This window comes from Aythya fuligula, chromosome 3 (assembly GCF_009819795.1).
Source record: "Aythya fuligula isolate bAytFul2 chromosome 3, bAytFul2.pri, whole genome shotgun sequence".
In the NCBI taxonomy this organism is placed as follows: Eukaryota; Metazoa; Chordata; class Aves; order Anseriformes; family Anatidae; genus Aythya; species Aythya fuligula.
Window position 1 is genome coordinate 86,266,464 of NC_045561.1, and position 20,574 is coordinate 86,287,037.

At 37.9% G+C, this 20,574-nt stretch overlaps 1 non-coding gene across 1 annotated transcript; it reads left to right on the forward strand.

Annotated features, from left to right (window-relative positions):
- Positions 1 to 3,029: 3,029 nt before the first annotated feature.
- LOC116488371 lies at positions 3,030 to 3,136 on the forward strand. Its single transcript, XR_004253160.1, has one exon. It is a non-coding gene; the product is annotated as a U6 spliceosomal RNA (small nuclear RNA).
- The last annotated feature ends 17,438 nt before the right edge of the window (positions 3,137 to 20,574 follow it).

Below are 20,574 nucleotides of genomic sequence, written 5' to 3' on the forward strand. Positions count from 1 at the left end.
GTGATCAAATGCAGATGACAGTGCAGTATTGGTAGTTTTGGTAGTTGGTAGCTTATTGGATATTGGTAGCTTTTGCTAAGGCAGCAGTGGAGAAAAAAAAAAAAAAAAAAAAAAAAAAAAAAAAAAAAAAAGCTGAACAAAGCAATGAGATTTAAGTACCTAAAGCAATGTTATGGTAGGTCACTAATTTTACGGCAAAGGTTCATATCCAGATTTGGTTTAAAATTTTACCTATCAAATGATGTCAGTTTTACGTCGTCATTTACTCCATTTTAGTAAAAGTATAGGCCATTTACCAAATTCAGAGAAGTTCCTGCAGATGTTCAGGGAACCTCCAGGCCAAACGCAACCACTTCACAGTGCATTTAAATACTTGACAGAAATTCTTCAGAGAGCAGAATCTGCAGAAAAATATTGTATCCTTTTGAAACTGAGCCAGAGGAACAGAATTTACTTATATGAATTAAAATCCTTCTCCTTCAGATGTTACCAACTCAGCATGAGGGCACATTACACACTAAGAGACCTTGTGCAATTACAGATTCAAAGGGAAAAGAGTTGCTTTCTGAATTGTCAGTGTTGCTTCCTGTTGTATGCATGATATTCCTTTGAGATTTCTGATCCCATTCCTAACCAGACCCAGTCCTGCTGAATTTATGAGATCTGACAGAAACACAGTTTGAGTGGCATATCTGCAAGTTATTAATAAAAACTGCAGAAAATACATGTATCTAGTTGCCAATAGTGTGTATTTCACTCTAATACATATTTCATACATTTTCCAGTAAACATATAGGTGTTTCTGTAGTATGACTTGTTCCTAAACCTGAAATAAATACCACCTTATTAATAATCGCTAAAGTGCTTTCAGTTTGTGATGCAGTATTCTGACTGCTACTAGTGGATGGACTGGTATTTTGAATGGGCTGGATCACCATCTGTCTTGTATGCTATGATGCTAAATAGCTCTGTCCATTTGTAACAAGCTATTGAATTGCTGTTTGAATTCTAAAGGAGTTGAAGAATCTTGTGGTTTTCACTTCATAAAATTTAGGTTATCTAAGCTACTCTACTGAGCCATGTGGGTACAATAACTCCATTACTGGTGCAGAATGTCTATATTTTAAGTTATTATAGCCCTATTATCTGTTTTCTCATCAACTCTACTAATACCAAGCTGAGACTAAGAAGCTATAACCTCTATAACCTGAATGTTTTCAATACTGCAACAGAAGAGTTTGCCTAAAAGTCAAAGACTTTAAGTGACTGGAGTAGCTTTACCTTGAAATAAGAAAAACAGTGTTGAAAATGGGTAAATCTCTATTTTGTAAAATCTTATATTGCACTTTCAACATTGAAGAATGTATTTCAACACCTTAGAAACAGGCATTTTGGTTGTTGTTGTTATGGCAATATTGAAATCACTAAGTGTTAGAATGTAGTAAGTGTATTGCAACAGAATCACAGAAATATTATTTTCCTTGTTCCCTAGTTTTTGCTTCTCTAAAATGTGCAAAAAAATATTTTAGGTTGGCCTTGTTGGTCAGTAAAGCTACAGTGTTGTGCATTATTTTGTTTAAATATTTTCACAGATCTGATACGAACCTGTGTGTAAGGAGGCCAGAATTAGTTTTAGAAGCCTATGTAAATTCAGTGGAAATAAATGAGTCTTAAACTAATCAAATGTTTGAATGTATCCTGTCTTAATTTTGCCAGGGCTGGATAAACATCTATGGTGGTTTTACTTAGGTGGGCAGCCAAGCTCCACCACAACTACTCTCTCATTTCCCCTTCTCAAAGGGAAAGGAGACAAAATATAATGAAAAGGACAGGGAGATCACTCACCAATTATTGTCATGGGCAAAACAGACTCAGCATAGAGAGATTAGTAAAATGTATTGCTTATTACTGACAAGATAAAGAAGTGAAAAACAAAGGAAAGAAAACAAAACCACCTACCCCCCACCCACCCTCTTTCATCTCCTCCCCCTGAGTGACACAGGAGAACAGGGGAATGGGGATTGCAATCGGTCTATTGCACCTTGTCTCCACCACTCCTTCACAGTCACACTCTGTCCTGCCCCAATATGGGGTCCCTCCCACGGATGCCGTCCTTCCTGAACTGAGCCTGCAGGGGCTGCCCATAGGCAGCAGCTCTTCAAGAACTGCTCCCACATTGCTCCGTACCATGGGGTCCATCGGTCAGGAGCAAACTGCTCCAGCACAGGTCCCCCACAGGTGGCAGCTCCCCCCAGACCTGCTCCTGCGTGGGCTCCTCTCCATGGGCTGCAGCTCCAGCCCAGGGCCTGCTCCTGTGGGGGCTCTCCATGGGCCGCAGCCTCCTCCAGGCCACATCCACCTGCTCCACTGGGAGCTCCTCCACAGGCTGCAGCATGGAGATCTCCTCCATGTGGGACCCATGGGCTGTCACTCCTCACTCCCAGTTGCTGTTGTGCAGCAGTTTTTTTTCCCCTTCTTAAATCTGCTCTCACAGAGCAACATGGCTTATTGGCTCAGCTCTAGGCAGCAGCGGATCTCTTTGGAGCCATCTGAAACTGGCCCTTATCTAACACGGGGCAGCTTCTGGATTATTTTCACAGAAGAACCTCTGCAGTACCCTGCTACCAAAACCTTGCCATGTAAACCCACTATAATATCTCATTGCCTTCTACAGCCAACAAGGAGAAATCAGCATCACCAGAGAATGATTCGGCTCACACAAGAACTGTAAAGATAGGCAGGAGGAATCTGAGTCCCAGTCAAAGTGCATGGACAAAATTAAATTATTTTAAATTATGCTATTGGTTAAGCAGTGTGACTCAAGGCCTGGTAGTTTCCAATACAAGTTAAAATGACAAGAAGATGTTAGTGATTATGTATCTAAAATAATGGACAACTTCAGTCATCAAAAGTAATGGTGGGCAATGAAAGCAGTAGGAAGAAAACGTCTACATAGAAGACTTCAGCAATAGAAACATCTCAAGCTGCACATCTGTCCTGGTTTCAGTTAGAACAGAATTAATTAATATGTGCTCGCTTCGGCAGCACATATACTAAAATTGGAACGATACAGAGAAGATTAGCATGGCCCCTGCGCAAGGATGACACGCAAATTCGTGAAGCGTTCCATAAAAACAGGGGGATCTCAGCAGTTGACTGTATTGGAGGCTGAAGTGAGTCTGACTGGGAATGAGTGGGAAAAGCACCGCATTGTGACTGGCCCAGATGCTCCATGTATCCTTGGCATAGACTATCTCAGAAGAGGATATTGCAAGGACCCAAAAGGGTTCCGGTGGGCTTTTGGTATAGCTGCCTTAGAGACAGAAGGCATTAAACAATTATCTACCTTGCCTGGTCTCTCAGAGGACCCCTCTGTTGTGGGGTTGCTGAGGGTCGAAGAACAGCAAGTGCCAATCGCTACCACAACTGTGCACCGGCGGCAATATCGCACTAACCGAGACTCCCTGATTCCCATCCATAAGCTAATTCGTCAATTGGAGAGCCAAGGAGTGATCAGCAAGACTCATTCACCTTTCAATAGTCCCATATGACCAGTGCGAAAGTCTAGTGGTGAGTGGAGACTAACAGTGGACTATCGTGGCCTGAACGAAGTGACGCCACCACTGAGTGCTGCAGTGCCGGACATGCTGGAACTTCAGTACGAACTTGAATCGAAGGCAGCCAAGTGGTACGCCACAATTGATATCGCTAATGCATTTTTCTCCATCCCTCTAGCAGCAGAGTGCAGGCCACAATTTGCCTTCACTTGGAGGGGAGTCCAATATACTTGGAATCGGCTGCCCCAGGGGTGGAAACACAGCCCTACCATTTGCCATGGGCTGATCCAGTCTGCGCTAGAGCAGGGGGAAGCTCCTGAACACCTGCAGTACATCGATGACATTATGTCATCGTGTGGGGTGACACAGCAGAGGAAGTTTTTGAGAAAGGGAAGAAAATAGTCCAAATCCTTCTGAAAGCCGGATTTGCCATAAAACAAAATAAAGTCAAAGGACCTGCACGAGAGATCCAGTTTTTAGGAATAAAATGGCAAGATGGACGTCGTCAAATCCCAATGGATGTGATCAACAAAATAACAGCTATGTCTCCACCAACTAACAAAAAAGAAACACAGACTTTCCTAGGTGTTGTGGGGTTTTGGAGAATGCACATCCCAAATTACAGTCTGATTGTAAACCCGCTCTACCAAGTAACCCGTAAGAAGAATGAGTTTGAATGGGGCCCTGAACAACGACAAGCGTTTGAACAAATCAAGCAGGAAATAGTCCATGCAGTAGCCCTTGGGCCAGTTCGAACAGGACCAGATGTAAAGAATGTGCTCTACACTGCAGCCGGGGAGAACGGCCCCACCTGGAGCCTCTGGCAGAAAGAACCTGGGGAAACTCGAGGTCGGCCTCTGGGGTTTTGGAGTCGGGGATACAGAGGATCTGAGGCCCGCTACACTCCAACTGAAAAGGAGATATTGGCAGCATATGAAGGAGTTCGATCTGCTTCGGAGGTGGTCGGTACTGAAGCGCAGCTCCTCCTAGCACCCCGATTACCGGTACTAGGCTGGATGTTCAAGGGAAGGGTCCCCTCTACGCATCATGCAACTGATGCTACATGGAGCAAGTGGGTTGCACTGATTACTCAGCGGGCTCGAATAGGAAACCCCAGTCGCCCAGGAATATTGGAAGTGATCATGGACTGGCCAGAAGGCAAATACTTTGGGATATCATCAGAGGAGGAGGTGGGTCGTGCTGAAGAAGCCCCACTGTACAACCAGTTACCAGAGAATAAAAAGAAATATGCCCTGTTCACTGATGGGTCCTGTCGTATTGTGGGGAAGCATCGGAGATGGAAGGCTGCTGTATGGAGTCCTACACGACGAGTTGCAGAAGCTGCTGAGGGAGAAGGTGAATCGAGTCAGTTTGCAGAAGTGAAAGCCATTCAGCTGGCTTTAGACATTGCTGAACGAGAAAAATGGCCAGTTCTCTATCTCTACACCGATTCATGGATGGTAGCAAATGCCCTGTGGGGATGGTTACAGCAATGGAAGCAAAACAACTGGCAGCGTAGGGGCAAACCCATCTGGGCTGCTGCTTTGTGGCAAGATATTGCTGCTCGGGTAGAGAACCTGGCTGTGAAAGTACGTCATGTAGATGCTCATGTGCCCAAGAATCGGGCTACTGAAGAACATCAAAACAACCAGCAGGTGGATCAGGCTGCTAAGATTGAAGTAGCTCAGGTGGACCTGGATTGGCAGCATAAAGGTGAATTATTTATAGCCCGATGGGCCCATGACACCTCAGGCCATCAAGGTAGAGATGCAACATACAGATGGGCTCGTGATCGAGGGGTGGACCTGACCATGGACGCTATAGCACAGGTTATTCATGACTGTGAAACATGTGCTGCAATCAAGCAAGCCAAACGGTCAAAGCCTCTTTAGTATGGAGGACGATGGCTGAAATATAAATATGGAGAGGCCTGGCAGATTGATTACATCACACTCCCTCAAACTCGCAATGGCAAGCGCCATGTACTTACAATGGTGGAAGCAACCACCGGATGGCTGGAAACATATCCTGTGCCTCATGCCACTGCCTGGAACACTATCCTGGGCCTTGAAAAGCAAGTCCTATGGCGACATGGTACCCCAGAAAGAATAGAGTCAGACAATGGAACTCATTTCTGAAACAACCTTATAGACACTTGGGCCAAAGAACATGGTATTGAGTGGGTGTATCACATCCCCTATCATGCACCAGCCTCCGGGAAAGTTGAACGATACAACGGACTGTTAAAGACTACATTGAAAGCAATGGGCGCTGGGACGTTCAAAAATTGGGATACGCATTTGGCAAAGGCCACCTGGTTAGTCAATACTAGGGGATCTGCCAACCGAGCTGGACCTGCCCAATCAAACCTGTTACGTACTGTAGATGGGGATAAAGTTCCTGTAGTGCATGTAAAAAATATGCTGGGTAAAACAGTCTGGGCTACTCCCACCTCAGGAAAAGGCAAACCTATTCGTGGAATTGTTTTCGCTCAGGGACCTGGATACACTTGGTGGGTGATGCAAAAGAACGGAGAGGTCCGGTGTGTACCTCAAGGAGATTTAATACTGGGTGAGAATAGCCCATGAACTGAATTGTACCATGTTAATTACTATATAATACTGTATGTTATCACTACTATGACTACTGTAGGTGACTAATTAGAATGTCTGGAAAAGAGTGTAACCTGAGCATGACATAAATGGCATGGAATAAGGGGTGGAGAGATGTCCTGGTTTCAGTTAGAACAGAATTAATTTTCTTCCTAGTAGCTGGTGGAATGCTGTGTTTTGGCTTAGGATGAGAAGAGTGCTGATAACACCCCGATGTTTTAATTGTTGCAGAGCAGTGCTTATGCCAAGCCGACATCTCAGCCTTTCGCTCTGTCCTGCCAGCAGGCAGGCTGGGGGTGCAGTAAGAGCTGGGAGGGGACAGACCCAGGACAGGTGACCCAAACTAGCCAAAGGGGTATTCCATACCATCTGACGTCATGCTAAACAATATATAGGGGTGGCTAGCCGGGGGGAGGGGGGCCGGACTGCTCGGGGTTAGGCTGGGCATCGGTCAGCGGGTGGTGAGCAATTGCATTGTGCATCACTTGTTTGTACATATTGTTATTACTTTCCTATTATCACCATTGTATTATTATTATTATTATTATTATTGTTATTATTATTTTGTTATTATTATTTTCATGTCTTATTAAACTGTCTTTATCTCAAGTCACGGGCTTCACTTTCCATTTCTCTCCCCCGTCCCAGAGAGGGAGGGGGGAGGGTGAGCGAACGGCTGCGTGGTGTTTAGCTGCCAGCCGGGTTAAACCACGACAACATCTACAAAAGCATTTTATGTTTGAACATCCCTGAAAAATTTTGAGAGAAGAGCCTGCTTTACTTCTTGAAAACAAGGAGGAAAGTTTGGAGCAGAGGTGTGGATGTGGTGAAAACTTGCTCTTGAAGCAATGACCATTCAATGATCATTGAAAGTAAAGCAACTGGAAAGCTTGAGAAAACCCTAAGAAAAAAACCTCAAGTAGTTAAAAGTATGAGAAGCAAATGACAGACCTAAATAGGGTGCATGGAATTTGCTTTTTGAAAAAGTTCATTTCATTCCTTTTCCTGTCTCACTGTGACATGAGTCTATATTTATGGCTCCTTGCTGTTTAGATAATGTCATGGAGTACTGCGTAACCTCTCCGCTTTGAAGGTAAAAGAGAGACAGAAAGATAGAAAAATGGGGGCATGTGTATAAATGCTAAGTTTCTCTGAATGATACTTTTATAAATCTTTCTTAACAGGTGCATTACAGGAAAGATGACAAAACATACAATTGGTGACGTGTAATTTCTTATAATTGGAGTGGTTTCATGTTTAGATAAAGCTTAGTTCATATTTACCAAAGAGGAAAAAGCACATGTATTTCATTCATACATTCCAGCTGAAAGAGGTTATCAAGCTTATTTCAGCTGACTTGATATTTTGTCCTGATTTGTGACTCATTTTAAGTTGGAAACTTGCATATGTGGCACTTAGAATGATTTTGAAGGACAAACTTATGAGAGAATGGAGTGGGTGACTAGTGATCAGGTACCCTGTCTTTGAATTATGCCATAGGATTTGCCAGTGGTTAAAAATATCGAATTATATGCTACATTTAATGGACTTCACCTTATCAAGAGGTCTGATGCATACAAAAATCTGTTTCGTGAGGGAATAATATTCAAGAGCAATGCACTGTGAGTAATTTCTCTTTAAAGTTTTTCCATGGAGAAAATACAATTCATCAAATGTCAAACTATTGTAAGGGTAAATAAACAAGCACATTTAGAGCAAAGAACAGTCTTGATGGCTCAAAGCATACATGAATGGTAAAAGCCTTACAATTGTGTTATAAACAGAAAAAAAAAAATGCTTCTAATAAAAACTTGGAGAGTTTTATACTTGTCTGCTTGGTGAGTGAAAAGAATATGTCCAATTCAGGAGCTGATTTCAGCCAAAAAGTTTCTTATAAAATTAAAGCTTGCAAAGCTGGAAATGAACTTTTCGTAAAAGGAAATAGAAACAAGTTATTTTAAGTTCAACAGGTACCTTTAAAGTGAGAAGACTGCATTGGAAAGGAACCTGACACATTCTTTTGTACAACATCTGTCACTTGTTTGCACTGATGCATAACATTTCTTGATCAATGAGTGTGTCTTCTATGTTCATCAGACAGAAAAATAGTAAATAAATACAATCCTTTGCATTCAGTAAATTTTTATTTCTAGACTGTGATATCAACATCTGCTCCGTGAAAGAAGTGTTTTGTATTCAGTTTAAGATTTTTGTTATAAGCAAAACAATAGTGTTGCAATTTAAACTACAAGTAAGCATGGAAGAAATGACATCACTGAGTTTTGAAATTAACTTCTCTTGGTTTCCATATTCAAATTCTTTCCATATTAAGCTAAGTCAGTTTGTAAGCTAGAGGGTGAATATTCTGTAGTACCATGCCTGCAAACTGTACTTACAACCCCAAAATCTAGCATATTTTCTCTCTCTTTCATCCTCATGTGATAATTTTTTTTTACTGTTCATTGGGGCATAGTTAACAAATTGTTAGATGTAGGAACAGAAGGGAATATAGGTTACTTTTCTGTAAACAGGCTCAGTGACAGTGCTGAAAACTTTTTTTCTTATAGGAAAGTACATATAGAAAATAGATGGGTGTATTGCATATCTTAGATAGGAAGAGGTACTTTCATTATGTATTAGCCTACAAAGATATTTTCTTGTGCTTATCAAGCTCAATAAACATTGCTTGGAAAATCAGCATGGTTCAGTGTTAGAAATTATGGACATCTGAATAACAGAATTAGTATTTGGCAACATATGTCCGTTATCTACTTGAAAAGATTATTGGCAAAAGAAACAGGAACACTTTATTAACAAACAGCTTTCTGGAAAGAAACTTAACAGCTATAGTCTTCTCAGTGAGAGTACTAACACACTTTGTTTCAGTGTATCATCGAGTTACTATTTGTATGAATATTTCTGTTTGACTGGGTTTTAGCATGTATGAATGGTGCCAGACTGGGAGCTCTGGAAACCAAGTTTATTTATCCAAAGAAAGCCTACAGCCTCAGCAACCGCAGCAAGAACCAGTGTTCACCTCCTCACACTGAGAGCCTGTTCTGCAGAACTACTAATAAAGTCAGAAAATAGGTCAGCTTCCACATACATTAGCCTTTGGCCTCTCCGCACAGGCTGCCAACAAGAATGCCAATTAATGACAGCTGTGTTGGACATTTGTTGACTGGGAACAAAACTGAGATTGCAGATTCCTTTCACGCAGCCTACCAAGCACCCATCAAATAGCAATTGCTTTTTGACCTTGGACAAGATTAGAAGAATTTTCCAATGAGGAAAACTTCTCAAATGGGGTAGGCTGATCAGTATGAAGAAAAAAATATTTTTCCTCTTTGAAGGAACAAGTTCCTTTTATAAAGATTAACCAAAAATATGTATATTTATAGAAAAAAAAGTATGTAGGTATGTCTGGGAAATTTGTTCTATGTGACAGAAAAGTTGTTTTCTTAAAATTATTTGATTCATTATTCATGCAAATTTTATTAAAAATCTGGTTTGTTTTGAAAGGGATTTTTTTTTCAAGAATATTTTGCACAACAATTTTTCTTTTTTTATTTTTTTGTGTTGGATTGAAAATTTTAGTTTGAAACTATTGAAATTGCATTATATCAGAATGCAACAGAAGCTCTACAAGTGACTTAAAATATCATTTTCTGAGAAGGCAGGCAGCAATTAATTGCCTGAGGAATTTTCAGGACCCTTAAAATGTGTACTCAGCACAGTACTACTTAGGTGAAATATTAAGTGTGGAGTTTAAAAAGATTTTATTTAAATTATGTTTAAACATATTTGTAATCAAATGATATCTAAAAATACTGCTGACTTCAAGCTGACTTCAGTGGGGCCAGCATCTATCCACATTCTCAGCAAAGTTGTATCTCTGATGCTGTAGTTATTACTTCACATATGAATTCCTACCGATGCACAGACATAAAGTGTAGTTATTACTAGTGCTTTTGAATCAGATATTTAAAAAATTGATTGGTGTTAATATTTGTCCCTTAACAAGACACCTTTCTAAAACATGGCCTAGCAATATGTTGTTTTGAAAGTCTAAAACTAAGACTTTTTCTAAGTCTAAGACAGACGAACACATTACAAAGCAAACTCTAGGGGAGAAAAAGAAATGACAAATAAAGTTGACTATTTTGGAAGTGCAGTTCTGCCTACTTGGAAACTTAACAATTCCATACCATCTCCAAGACGGTGGGTTATATTCAGTCACTTGCTGGAGATCCAAATCCTAATGCCCTAAATCAAGAGCATGATCAACACCATTCCCTAGGGAGAAAGTACATGGCCAAGAGAAAGGAAGTCCTTACAGAATTACATCACGGAGTTTCCTCATTCGTTTGCCCCTCTGGAACAAATGGGGTTGCTGATAAATGACAGTTCCCAGAATATTCTCTGAGACTTCTGCAAATTCACCACAGTCCCTGGGGTGATCAGAAACTCATAAAATCACTTGTCATTCTTGTATTCAACTTCATCTAACTAAATAAAAGCACAAGTATTGGGAGGTTACCTTATTTTTACAGATACTCATCACAAATGTCTTGTTTTCCAAGGAAGTGGAAAAGTGTGGTCAACTCACCACATCTGCTGGGCAATCCAGGCATGAAGAAACAGTCCCATGCCAAAAGATTCTTTCTAGGTTAAAGGACTATTCTGATTAATGCAGGAGAATTCTTGTGTACAGCTGAGGGAGAAATATTGAGGCAATATTATGCCAGTTGCATTCATTAACATCAGTGTATATTATGCTTCAAAAAGATCCTAAGAATTCACAGCAAACTGTAAATATATGAGTCTAGTACAGGAAGGTTGCTTCTATTTTCTATAGACATTAATTAACAGAAATCTTTTCCTTCCAGAAAACAGTTCATTCCTCTAAAAATGGACAGAGCAATAAGACTGAACAGGGAAGAAGGAAACTGCCAGAAAGATGAATTCCAAGAGTGTGAGGTATACCTCTTGAATCTACTCACTAGAACATTAGGTAAATTGGTGCCGAAAAGTTCTTGGCTGGAAAATTGATTCTTCATCTACAGAAGACACTTTTGCTAGCATCATGACTATGCAATAAATAGCTTTCTGTTTCTATTCTTATGTTCGTGCTACATTTGACTGAATGCTTTTTTTTCTCTGTATCAAAAAGATGCAGTATCTATTGCACTAGTTCAATTTTAATGTCTACCATTTAACCAATAGAGAAAGAAAATATAGAAAAATGAACATGTTATTTTATGATGGCAACTAAATAACTAACTGACAGATGTCATAGTCTTTTTGATGATTTTGGTTAACTAAATAATAAGTAATCAACAGATGGCATAGACTTTTTGATGATTTTTCTTCACATGACAATTTTAGACACTATCAGATCTCTCTATATGATGACAATACCACCACCAACAAAGAAGAATAACATGAAAAAGTACCCTCAATTGCAAAGACCATATTTGTATATTGCTCTAACATGTGCCGGATTAGGAATGAATGTATACTAAATTCAGGATAAAAATCTGACAATAAGAATTTTAGACTGATAAAAAAATCTTAATGGGTTTATTAGGATACAAGTTATTGATCACTAGATATCTAATGTTGGATTTACTGAAAGCAGTAGATGTTTTACTGTTTTTAGAATGATATCGCTATCTTCTTCTGGCTCTTTCAAGGAATGTGTCATTATCTTACATTTTTTTCTCTTTAATGACAGCTTCCAATTTTAGCAATACATAAAACATAAAAAGGAAAAAAAAAAAAGATAAAAATACATTATAACCTTCACAAACCACACTGAATGTAATGGCTTAGCCGGCAAATACACCCTTATCATGAAATTCATCACAATAAGTAATTAATACATTTTTACATGTGTTCAGTTATATGATTGTGTATATATATATATAAATAAAAATCAGAGGTTATTCTCTTAAATGTTCCTGTTGTCATGAAGCAAGGAAAATTTTGACACGGCCATGAAGCCCTGAATTAAATTAGGGGATTTTGTGAATTTGGAAATAGTCTGTGCTAATCTAACTAAAATTTGTCCTAACCATCCTTTTTGCTTACAATGCTTTGCCAGTTTAGACTTGGATTCATTGTCTTGTCAAGCACCCTTTGACTCTTTCCTGCTGACTAAGTGTATGAGAAACTCTAAATGTGACTAGAGAAATTTTAAATTACTGTTATTCATTCCTTCCAATAGTGCTACATCAAACTGTAAAATAAGCATATATTTAAAAATAACTTAAAAATAAGCATATATTTAAGGATTTATTTATTTACTCATTTATTTATTTATTTTACAGCACATTTTCACAGACTTTTATAAAATATTCCTGGAATATATGTCAGTATCTCTTTTCCTTAATAATAAGAGTAATAAAAATGCTACTAAGAGTGCAAATTAATCCTTAGTCCATACATGCTTAATCTATCACTGAATGTTATATATGTATAGAAAATTGGATTTTAGGTTGAGGTTCCAAAACAATACATATTTTTTACCGAAGAATCTAGTATCATATTTCAAGATTCCTACTTTTTTTTTTTTTTTTTTTTTCTTTCCCCTTATTGAAGGTCTTTGCACTGGTTATCAATTAAGGTTGCAGCAAGATGAGAAGAGTTTGAAAAAGCTTTTTATTTTTAGTTCACTGCACTGAAATCACTTTTCTAGGTCAAAGTTTTCCTTAGTATATGTGACTCAGTATGAAGCCAAAAATTCTTTGTTAGTTTTCGGCAGAGGAGTGATGTCAACCATTTGGCTTTTGGAAAGATTTTCAATGGATTCGAGCCATTGGTGGATATGGGAAACTTATTTGGAAAGATGATCCATTTTTTTCATAGACTACATCCAACTTTTCAAATTTCTAATGGTTAATTGAGCATAGCTCATCAGATGGAATTTGTGATTATTAGATCAATGTTGTGTAGCCTGTGCAGAAGAGCTTTTGTCATCCATGGTATATATTTGGTCAAGAGCTTCTTCTTCAAATGTGCTTGGTGAAAAAGATTCTTCAGGTCCCCTTAAATGTCATACTAATCACTGTTTTCAACACTAAAAATTAACACAAGTATTAAAAAAAAGTAATTCTATGCAAAGACATTATGCAATAGAGTCTTAAGACACTATCCTGTAGCTCCCCCAGCATCAATAGAAGTTGAGTATTTATAAATCCACATAGCATGTAGCAAAAAAAAAAAAAAAAAAATCCTAGGAAAAAAACTTTATTTATTTATTTATTTATTTATTGTTTGTTTTGATTTACAGAGTTGCTAGTAAGTGCATGACAGTAAGTGTAGTAAATGTAGCTGATGGCTTCGAATTGCTAATGTTAAATACATGTTTAAACCTTTACAAAGCCAAGGCATGTAGAAGTAAAAATGAGGAAACTAAAGGATTAAATGGTAACTTTTTTCTTTTTCTTTTTTTTTTTTTTTTTTTTTTTATAAATATGTGCCTTATAAAGACAGACATGCCATATTATGCCTACTTATTTTAATTTCCAGAAAAGTGAGAATATTCACATCCTTTTTAATAACAGGCTCTAGACAAAGAAACAGGAAAGTAATATACTATCTACATAAGGCATAGACCAACAAATAGTTAAGGAGCTATAACCTGAACAGGGTAGTTTCCAAGTGACAGCTCAAATTATCCTTCTTTTTGATACAATCCAAAAAGTAAAGATAAAACTATAGAACAATCAGATATTAGCTGATGCAAGCAATGCCTTTGAGAGGGAGATCCTGTTAGAGGCAGAGACTGCAGTGAGACTCCAAGAACATAGTTGTCTGGTGAAGGACAGATTTGTTGAATAGAATCTGTCTTAATTTGCAAGAGAGTAAAAGGTTTAGGTCACGTTGAATTGCACAGTATGCCTTACTTTAACAGGCTTCTCTCATTATGGAAGTCCTTTGGAGAAATCAAGAAGACATTAGTTTCAGAGAAACTGCTTTTCTTCTTAGTTACTGGCCACTGTGTCTGGCCTGAAGCAGAAGGAGCCTTGGGACTGCTGTTTTAGAGATGGAGGATAGACTGCAAGCCAGAGATTACACTGAAGAGAAACGTCTTCTCAGAAATGTATTGAACACGGAACATAAAATAGTCAAGAGTACCACCTGTTTTTAAATTTCAGAAAGCCAAAACCACAAGCAATAAGCAGGATACAATTATGAAGAAGAGACACAGCTGATTGTACTTTATATTTTAAAAACAGAATTTCAGAATTAGGAGAATAAACTCAATATTTGCCTGAGTCTGAGGTTAAATATATTTGTAGTAACATTTCTATGTCTCATTAAATTTCACTTCCAATTCAAACTGTCTTAAATCTGATTGAAAACAGGCTGAGGAACAGTATTTGGGACAGTTGTAAAAGTAAGTAAAAGCACAATTTGTTGGACTGAGGTGCTTAATGGGTTTCCTCAGATACTTTCCTTTACTTAACTGTATTTTATTTTTCTGTGTGTGTTCACATAGGATAGGGAACAAGTCAAAATTAAAGTACATATGAGTCAGAGCTGTCCATCTTGTCTTCTGCACATTTCTAACTTATGTGTAGATATTTGCAGCTGTCTTCTGTACTTCTGATGTGTTCAGAATATATCAACCGAATTTTCAGTCTGCTTATACTACTTCTTAGGAAGGAAGGGAGGAAGGGAGGAAGGGAGGAAGGGAGGAAGGAAAAAAAAGGGGAAAAAACGCACATCGTGTCCCTCTTGCTATGCACTTATATTTCTTTCTAGGAGAAACTGGCATGTATGGGGTGGATGCTAGATGCCCACACCACATGGAACCACGACACTCTTGAATGGCCACCCACTCCTGGCAGCCTGACAGCATTCTCATTTGAAGAGTTCAGACTTCCCTGGGATAATTACACTCTGGAGAGAATAAAAACAATGCCTTTCTGATATGGAGAGAGGAGAGAAAGGTCATGTTGAAGGCAAGATTTCTGTCGTTTTGATTATGGAGATTATATTTTCACATCACAGTTTATTTATATCTCCACAAGTCTGTTAACCCATGTATTTCATCCTGTTACACTATTTAGCTTATCAGAAATTAATTTTCACTTACTCTTTTGATTTTACTATATAATGTACCGTGGCTTCTACTGCTTATGCTCTCCTTATACATCTGCTGGCAAACAGACATTATATACAATGTCTTTAATGTAACGGATGCCACGTGAACCCAACAGTACCCAGAAGCATGGACTCATTCAGCTAGCATGAAAATTAATGAAGTGGAATGAAAGCCTTCCCAAGGAAAAACTGAATGAAGGGAAAGGGTTTTATTATTATTATTATTATTATTATTATTATTATTATTATTATTATTATTATTATTATTATTATTATTATTATTATTATTATTATTTTCCGCAGTCATTGAATTCTTTCTGAAGTGCTCATTAGCTACACTTAGTGGATAACACTGCATTTATTTTGGCACAAAGCTGGTGGGCAGAAAGAGTTAGAAGGCAATTTGAAGGATTTAAATAGTTTTAATGCCAGTGGAGGGAGTGCATGGTCTGAGCAAGTGCAAAGGAGAAAACACTGAAGAAATTAGCACACTATTTCCTTTCTGCACTACAGGTGAAAGGGGTGAACCCCGACCTGCAGTAAAACAAGTTTTCTTTTTATATATACATTTTTTTTACAGTTAGTTAGTTCTTGTTGTTTATAACGTTGCTAAGAATAGCCAAAACTTCTGGCTTTTATAGTTGGAGCCAAATGTATTGTGAATAAAGGAGGACAGTGAGTGAAAGATCTCAGGTACCTCTTGTCTGCATAGTGGTGCCATTTGCAGTTACTCATTAATCTTAGGCGATGCAACCTATATATCTCTTTGAAACAAGCAACATGATGCCGTGTCATGTAACATTGCTGTAGAAATATGGATTTACAAATAGTAGAGAGATTTTGGAGCAATGTTTGCATATCTGCAATATTACAAAACCTTGTTAAAACTGAACATAAGAGATATGAGGCATAAGAAACATACCATCCAAGCAAGCTACACTTTGCTGTGTCTGTGCAAAAGGAATATTTAATTTTATGCTTAACAGGCTTGGTCAAATGTTTAATGAAGCCAAAAGGAATTTTTCCATTGACTTAACTGGAATACAGGTCCAACTCAACCTCCTTCAGACTTTAGCTGCAGTCATAGCCAGAAGCAAATCAGTAATACTGCATAGACAACTTAATTCTGTTACTGGTCTGCCAAACTAGACTTACCCATTTCAGCCTCTTCTTAAAGGCATTTGTTGGGAGGCGTAGAAGCTGATGGAAAGCAGAGACTTAACATGACTGCCCATGACAAATGGCAAAAGAGGTTAAAAAAAATAGTTTGTTTTTTTTTTTATGTCCAGAGCATGTGTGTCTTAGGTTGATTGTGTATGCAAGTATGAAGTAGCAAGAAAGAACACCCTGTAGTGTAACTGAATATTTGATATAAACGTTCACCAAATCAAAACAATACATATAGCTTCAATTCTAAGGTCAAAGGTGAGGACAAGAATTGTAACTGAATGCATATTGATAGCCAGGTAGCCAGCAGTGCAATGGTTTTATTAAAATGTCATTGAACAGCCGTGGGGCTGTGGCAGATTATATCTTTTCCTCTCAAATCTACAGAGGGAAAATACTCCCGTCATGTATCAGCTTGAAAAATATGTTATAATGTCCCCCTGAGTACACTGACTCAGCAGAACATTATGTTGTCTGAGCTAATGAACCAAGATACATTTATGGTATGAAAAACAGAGATTCAGCAGTTCATCTCCATCAGGTGTCTATGAATGCAGTGTCAGGAAACACAAAATTTGCTCAGTCAAGGTACAATATTGAAATCAGCCTGAGAAGTGAAGGAGAGTTGTGAGTTCTATAGGTCAGGCCAGAAGTATCACTTTGGGAAAGGCTATAAATTTCGCTTAGTTTTATTGGCTGCTTTCCTAGTTTTTACTGAAGCCTTTTACAAGATCTGACATACATGACATGCCACTAGCTAAAACAGAGCAAAAACAGAGCAGCTGCCCTCAAATACAAGCAAGACTAAGGATTCATTTTAGTTATTAAAAACAAAGCATCCATATTTTTCAAAGTCTTACAAATGTATAATCCCTAATAAATATGTTTCTTTGTGTGATTTTATCTTTGCAATCTAAACAAACACTTTTTTTTTACTTTTCTTTTTTCGGTTTTTAAGTGGCATCATTAAAGTTAGAAATAACAAAATAACTATTTATGAAAAATAACTTTTAAAAGTGCTAGCGCAAAACACATGCAAGTTGTCTTCTGTTTGCGTGGTGAAAAGAAAGTTTTCAAATGTGCCTGAGATATTGGGGTGCCAAATTTCCTTAACATTAGTGGAAACTAATTCTATGTAGCTTCTGAAAATCCCACACCTCCCATTCCCTATGTTTGTGGAATAGATGGAATTTTCTAATGTGAAACATTGTTTGAAAAAGCATATATATTATGCAGAGCACAAGTTTGTATTTCTGACTCAGTAGTCATTTCATCTATAAATAGCTGCTTCAAAGAGAATACAAATCACTGGAGGATTGTGTTGTGATGTGTTGTGGTTTTGAAAACAAGGTTAGTTAACACAAGATAAACATGGAACAAACTGTTCAAACTTTAAAACAGTTGTCAAAACCTAAATTTCTGAAGAAAGCAAGTGGGAAGATATTCTTTCCAGCAAAAATATGTAAGAGAATATGAGGAAAGGAACGCCTTACAGGCAGTATAAAAAATAGTTCAGCATTCAGTTGTCACCAGAATTCACAGTAGAAACAGGTGTTATAGTCCTTTCTCTAAATACAGTGCAATACAGTTTCTCTAAACACAGTGAAAAATCTGAGGGATATGTGAAATCTCCTGTACATGGTGAAAAAGATAGACTTTTCACAATCAATGCAAAATTAGAATGGTCATCTACCGTCTCTATGTCCAAAATAAATAAACAGATAAATTGGGTTCCTTGTGAATTCCAGAGCTGTCTGAATCAACATCGTTAAAAATACTTTCCCCCACACATGGTCAAGGATCCACCAATATTCCTGGTAAGGAAAGTTACATTGCTCTCAAGATGATCACCATACTGTAGTCTTTTTACAAACTGGGATAATATCAATCCAACTTACGTAAGGATTGCAAGCATTGAAATACTAACTCTAGTGATTGTTTGCAAATAAGCAGCTTTTGATGCCTTGTGAACTACTGTGACACTCTACTAACTACTACTAACTAACTACTACTAACTCACTACTGTGAGTTGGGGTTACTTTGTTTGGAATGACATTTCAAGAACAGCAAGTGGCTTTCTTTATTGGATCTGAAACATCATTTTTGGGAATGCCATGTGCTGTGAAATATTTGTAGCAGATGATTATCAAACAACTGCATACAAGACAAAAAGGGCTGACCTGACTTGAAACATTATGTAAAATAGATATTTTTTATGTTTTATGATTCTTCCTTAAAAAAGGAAAACGTATCTATTTTTAATATTTTCTTCCTTGGGTATACATCTATGTTGGGTTTGGCCAAATGATTTCTTATCGATTTCCTTTTTTTTCTTTATCTTTTAAAGCTTATTTATTGTTATCTATTCCTGGCCATGCCCTTTTTCCCTGCTATGTGTTGCAACTACTCCATTAAACCCTACTGACTGTGACAGCACTATCCTGTTGCAAGACCCAACATACATTTTTTATGTTCCTGATCATTGCCTGCCATGTCTTCCAGCAAAACAAAGACCTCTTTTAAACTAACATCTCTTATGAAACACCTCTTTGTGATAATCAATTTAGTAATGGTATAACCTCACCTCAGCACATCAGACTTCTGAGCTATGACAGTACAGAAACTCCTCAGGGACTGTATTTTCAGATTGTAGACATAAAACACAAAATCTGTAGCTTAAGTCAGCACACAGCCCTCTGAATGACCAAATTGCATTATCCTGATGATTAAAAAGGAACACATCTTCCTTATTCACAGGCAACAGGTTAAACACCTGAGTTTAAGCCAACAGGAGTTTATCATGAAGAGACAGAAAGCCAAAGAAAACAATGTATCATTTTAATTAGCTGTAATGACCCATAGGTAGTAAAACTGATCCACTTCACACAGCTGCAGTGGTCCTAGTCAAGTCCTTCTCAGGAATATGAACTGATAGTCCAACTTTTCTCTTGTCTACACATTGCTCATATTTGACAAAAGAGTGTCCCAATCAATCCGTTATTCTTAAAAGATGTTCTGCTTTTTGGCTTTTACATTCCCTCCCAGTTCAGTCAATGTCCTGTGCTGAGCATAGGAGTTGCATGAGAGTCTGCACAGTAAATAGCTGAAGATGGCAGAGTGGGTCTTTTACTCCCTTTGGACTCAAAACCAAGAAGCCCTGTTTACTAGGCTTGCTAGTGGACAGTCGCATGATGAGTCTGATGCCACCCTTTGTGTTTTGGCTGTTTAGAAAATGATTGGCGATATTCAGATTAGGTGTTGGGTGAGAGCCATCATTGCACTGTACATGTTCTGCAATATAGCCAGGCTGTTGAAATGTTCAGACAGGTTTTGACAGCCCAGTTGCTGATCAAGCCTGAAACAGTGAACATCCTAAAAACATTGGAGAAGGCCCAATTTTTACTGTCTAAAAATCAAAATAAAGGAAAGGAATGGATGACATTCAACTTTAGCATCTATGAACATGACCTGTGCAGTTGTGCTTCTCTTAACTAAATTGCTGGAATGCAGAAGCAACTTCATAAAGTAGATCCATAAGCTTGAGTTGCATAGCTGTCTAAAAAAGTGAGAGAAAGACCTTAAGAAATAAAGGAAAGTGGCTGAAACCTTTCTTATTTATTCTGCAATCCCCAATTAGTATTTTACAATATATCTATTATGATTGTTAGTTGACAAATAAGCGGCATATTACCTACATAGGAAATTAAAAGAAAGGCAAATGAAAAAATATATCCTTTTATCTAGCTAAAGATACTAGAATAAATGGTCTCTGTGATTACCGAACAACAATTAGTTGAATAATCGAGTGAAGAGTTCTTTCTCTTTTGCAGGCTTATTTTTAAAATCCACAGGAAAATTCTTCCTAAATTTTTCATGCTAATGTGGAAATTCAATTGCTTTCTAAACGTACAGGCTAAATTAGCTTTACTCTATAAGAAACAAGCTATGCCACGTAAGGAACTAAATATGTTAGTATGTTGCTAGTATGTTGCTTTTTTTTTTTTTTTTTTTTTTTTTTTTTTTTTTGGGGGGGGTGTATTTTTTATCAATGTTATAATCTCAGAACTAGTGGAGTGGATAAACAACGCTTATTCACAATCACTAATTTTAAACACAGAGACCAG